This window comes from Salmo salar, chromosome ssa25 (assembly GCF_905237065.1).
Source record: "Salmo salar chromosome ssa25, Ssal_v3.1, whole genome shotgun sequence".
Lineage (NCBI taxonomy): Eukaryota > Metazoa > Chordata > Actinopteri > Salmoniformes > Salmonidae > Salmo > Salmo salar.
The window spans coordinates 36,345,219-36,350,948 of NC_059466.1; positions in this window are offsets into that span (position 1 = coordinate 36,345,219).

The following is a 5,730-nucleotide window of genomic DNA, read 5'->3' on the forward strand; positions in this document are numbered from 1 at the left end:
CGTTCACAAGTAGGGTGAAATGCCTTTCTTGCAAGCTCTAAACCCAACAATGCAGTAATCCATATCAATGTAGTACTAAAAATAACACGAGGTAGAACAAAAACACAATAAATAAATGTGTAGTTCATTCTTATTACAGAAAGATGTGTAATTCATTTACAATATGATCTAGTATTATATTAATAGTATCATTATGCTGCAGTGCCTGTTCATAATAAATACATACAATGCCTTCAGAAAGTATTCAGACCCCTTGACTTTTTCCACATTTTGTTACATTACAGCCTTATTCTAAAATGGATTAAATTAAAAAATAATAATCTACACACAATATCCCATAATGACAAAGCATAAACAGGTTTTTAGACATTTTTACAACAAAAAAATGAAATCCTTATTTACGTTAGTATTCAAACCCTTCGCTATGAAACTCGAAATTGAGCTCAGGTGCATCCTGTTTCCATTGATCATCCTTGAGATGTTTCTACAACTTGATGGGAGTCCACCTGTGGTAAATTCAATTGATTGGACATGATTTGGAAAGGCACACACCTGTCTATATAAGTTGACAGTGCATATCAGACCAAAAACCAAGCCATGAGGTTGAAGGAATTGTCCGGAGAGGTTTAGCGTCTGCTAAATGACTAAAATGTAAATGTCCAAGACAGGATTATGTTGAGGCACAGATCTGGGGAAGGGTACCAAAAAATGTCTGCAACATTGAAGGTCCCCAAGAACACAGTGGCCTCCATCATTCTAAAATTGAAGAAGTTTGGAACCAACAAGATTCTAACTAGAGCTGGCCGACCGGTCAAACTGAGCAATCGGAGGAGAAGGGCCTTGGTCAGGGAGGTGATCAAGAACCCGATGGTCAATCTGACAGAGCTCCAGAGTTCCTCTGTGGAGATGGGAGAACCTTCCAGAAGGACAACCATCTCTGCAGCACCACCAATCAGGCCTTTATGGTAGAGTGGCCAGACGGAAGCCACTCCCCTGTAAAAGGCACATGACAGCCCGCTTGGAGTTTGCAAAAAGGCACCTAAGGACTCCCAGACCATGAGAATCAAGATTCTCTGGTCTGATGAAACCAAGATTGAACTCTTTGGCCTGAATGCCACTCATCACATCTGGAGGAAACCTGGCACCATCCCTATGGTGAAACATGCTGGTGGCAGCATCATGCTGTGGGTGCTGTAGACCACACTATTTACCAATAAAGTTTTAATCTATATTCTTCGTAGCTGTCTATTTACCACCACAAACCGATGCTGATACTAAGACCGGACTCAATGAGCTGTATTACAGCCATAAGAAAACAGGAAACCGCTCATCCAGAGGCGGCGCTCCTAGTAACCGGGGACTTTAATTCAGGGAACCTTAAATCCGTTTAACCTCATTTTTATCAGCATGTTTAATGTGCAACCAAAGGGAAAAAAACTCTAGACCACCTTTAATCCACACACAGATGCATACAAAGCTCTCCCTCACCCTCCATTTGGCAAATCTAACCATAATTATATCCTCCTGATTCCTGCTTACAAGCAAAAACTAAAGCAGGAAGCACCAGTGACTCGGTCAATAAAAAAAATGGTCAGATGAAGCAGATGCTAAGCTACAGGACTGTTTTGGCTAGCACAGACTGCAATATGTTCCGGGATTCTTCCGATGGCACTGAGGAAGGAGTACACCACATCAGTCACTGGCTTCATCAATAATTGCATCGATGACGTCTTCCCCACAGTGACTGTACGTACATACCCCAACTAGAAGCCATGGGCAACATCCGCACTGAGCTAAAGGGTAGAGTAGCCGCTTTCAAGGAGCGGGACTCTAACCCGAAAGCTTATAAGAAATCCCGCTATGCCCTCAGACGAACCATCAAACAGGCAAAGGGTCAATACAAGACTAAGATTCAATCGTACTACACCGGCTCCGACGCTCGTCGGATGTGGCAGGGCTTGCAAACTATTACAGACTACAAAGGGAAGCACAGCTGCGAGCTGCCCAGTGATGCAAGCCTATCAGACAAGTACTTCTATGCTCGTTTCGAGGCAAGCAACACTGAAACATGCATGAGACCATCAGCTGTTCCAGACGACTGTGTGATCACACTCTCCGTAGCCGATGTGAGCAAGACCTTTAAACAGGTCAACATTCACAAGGCCGCAGGGCCAGACGGATTACCAGGACGTGTACTCCGAGCATGTGCTGACCAACTGGCAAGTATCTTCACTGACATTTTCAACCTGCCCCTGACTGAGTCTGTAATACCAACATGTTTCAAGACAGACCACCATATTTCCTGTGCCCAAGAACACTAAGGTAACCTGCCTAAATGACTACCGACCCGTAGCACTCACATCTGTAGGCATGAAGTGCTTTGAAAGGCTGGTCATGGGTCACATAACAGCATTATTCCAGAAACCCTAGACCCACTCCAATTTGCATACCTCCCCAACAAATCCAAAGATGATCATCTCTATTGCACTCCAAACTGCTCTTTCCCACCTAGACAAAAGGAACACCTATGTGAGAATGCTATTCATTGACTACAGCTCAGCATTCAACACCACAGTGCCCTCAAAGCTCATCAATAAGCTAAGGACCCTGGGACTAAACACCTCCCTCTGCAACTGTATCCTGAACTTCCTGACGGGCCGCCCCCAGGTGGTACGGTTAGGTAACAACACATCCACCATGCTGAGCCTCAACACAGAGGCCCCTCAGGGGTGCATGCTCAGTCCCCTCCTGTACTACCTGTTTACTCATGACTGCATGGCCAGGCACAACACCAACACCATCATTACGTTTTCCGATGGCACAACAGTGGTAGGTCTGATCACCGACAATGATGAGACAGCCTATAGGAAGGAGATCAGAGACCTGGCCGTGTGGTGCCAGGACAACAACCTCTCTCTCAACGTGATCAAGACAAAGGAGATGATTGTGGACTACAGGAAAAGGAGGGCCGAGCACACCACCATTCTCATCGACAGGGCTGTAGTGGAGCAGGTTGAGAAGTTCCTTGGTGTCCACATCACTAACAAACTATCATGGTCCAAACACACCAAGACATTTGTGAAGAGGGCACGACAACAAAGCCTATTCCCCTCAGGAGACTGAAAAGATTTGGCATGGGTCCTCAGATCTTCAAAAGGTTCTACAGCTGCACCATCGAGAGCATCTTGCCTGGTTGCATCACTGCCTGGTACGGCAACTGCTCAGCCTCCGACCTCAAGGCACTACATTGTTGCAACCACTATTACTAGCCTGTTCAACCTCTCTTTCGTATTGTCTGACATCCCCAAAGGTGGGAAAACTGTCGCGGTCATCCCCCTCTTCAAAGGGGGAGACACTAGACCCAAACTGCTACAGACCTATAACTATTCTACCCTGCCTTTGTAAGGTCTTCGAAAGCGAAGTTAACAAACAGATCACAGACCATTTCGAATCCCACCATACCTTCTCCGCTATGCAATCTGGTTTCCGAGCTGGTCATGGGTGCACCTCAGCCACACTCAAGGTCCTAAACGATATCATAGCCTCGATCGATAAGAGACATTACTGTGCAGCTGTATTCATAGACCTGGCCAAGGCTTTCGACTCTGTCAATCACCTCATTCTAATCGGCAGACTCAACAGCCTTGGTTTCTCAAATGACTGCCTCGCCTGGTTCACCAACTACTTCTCAGACAGAGTTCAGTGTGTCAAATCGGAGGGTCTGTTGTTCAGACCTCTGGCAGTCTCTATAGGGGTGCCACAGAGTTCAATTCTCGGGCTGACTCTTTTCTCTGTATACATCAATGATGTCGCTCTTGCTGCTTTTGATTCTCTGATCCACCTCTACGCAGACGATACCTTCTGTATACTTCTGGCCCTTCTTTGGACACTATGTTAACTAACATCCAGATGAGCTTCAATGCCATACAACTCTCCTTCCGTGGCCTCCAATTGCTCTTAAATGCAAGTAAAACTAAATGCATGCTCTTCAACCGATCGCTACCAGCACCTGCCCGCCCGTCCAGCATCACTACTCTGGACGGTTCTGACTTAGAATATGTGGACATCTACAAATACCTAGGTGTCTGGTTAGACTGTAAACTCTCCTTCCAGAATCACATTAAGCATCTCCAATCCAAAATGTAATCTATAATCGGCTTCCAATTTCGCAACAAAGCATCCTTCACTCATGCTGCCAAACATACCCTCGTAAAACTGACCATCCTACCGATCCTTGACTTCGGCGATGTAATTTACAAAATAGCCTCCAACACTCTACTCAACAAATTGGATGCAGTCTGTCACAGTGCTATCCGTTTTGTCACCAAAGCCCCATATACTACCCACCACTGCGACCTGTATGCTCTCGTTGGCTGGCCCTCGCTTCATATTCGTCGCCAAACCCACTGGCTCCATGATATCTATTAGTCTTTGCTAGGTAAAGCCCCACCTTATCTCAGCTCACTGGTCACCATAGCAGCACCCACCCGTAGCACGCGTTCCAGCAGGTATATTTCACTGGTCACCCCCAAAGTCAATTCCTACTTTGGCCGCCTTTCCTTCCAGTTCTCTGCTGCCAATGACTGTAACGAACTGCAAAAATCACTGAAGCTGGAGACTCATATCTCCCTCACTAACTTTAAGCACCAGCTAGCTGTCAGAGCAGCTCACAGATCACTGCACCTGTACATAGCCCATCTGTAAATAACCCAACCAACTACCTCATCCCCATACTGTTATTTTGTTTTTGTTGCTCCTTTGCACCCCAGTATCTCTACTTGCACATTCATCTTTTGCACATCTATCACTCCAGTGTTTAATTGCTAAATTGTAAGTATTTCACCACTATGGCCTATTTATTGCCTTACCTCCCTTTTCTTACCTCATTTGCACACACTGTATATAGACTTTTTCCCCCTATGTTTGTTTATTCCATGTGTAACTCTGTGTTGTTGTTTGTGTCGCACTGCTTTGCTTTATCTTGGCCAAGTCGCAGTTGTACATGAGAACTTGTTCTCAACTAGCCTACCTGGTTAAATAAAGGTTAAATAAAAAAATACAGAGGGTAGTGTGTACGGCCCAGTACATCACTGGGGCCAAGCTTCCTGCCATTCAGGACCTCTGTACCAGGTGGTGTCAGAGGAACGCCCTAAAATTTGCAAAAGACTCCAGGCACCTTAGTCATAGACTGTTCTCTCTGCTAACGCACAGTAAGCGGTACTGGAGCGCCAAGTCTTAGTTCAAAAAGCTTCTTAACAGCTTCCACCCCCAAGCCATGAGCGCTCAGGACCTCAGACTGGGCCGAAGGTTCACCTTCCAACAGGACAACCACCCTAAGCACACAACAAACAACATTTCTTAATGACCACCAACTGCGGTACAATGGTCTAGGCTAGGTATGTAAAAGCTTTTGAAACTTAATTCCAGTTCATCAAAAACATGCATGATCGATTGATGGCCAGTGTTTGGTTAACGGGGTTCCTGAGTGGCACTGCATCTCAATGCAAGAGGCATCACTGCCTTACCTGGTTCGAATCCAGGCTGCATCACATCCGGCCATGATTGGGAGTACCATAGGCCAACGCACAATTGGCCCAGCGTCATCCGGGTTTGGCCAGGGTAGACCATCATTGTAAATAATAATTTGTTCTTATTTTGTTCTTAACTGATTTGCCTAGTTAAATAAAGGTTAAATGAAAAAAATAATGTAAAAAAGTTCAAATCAGTGAG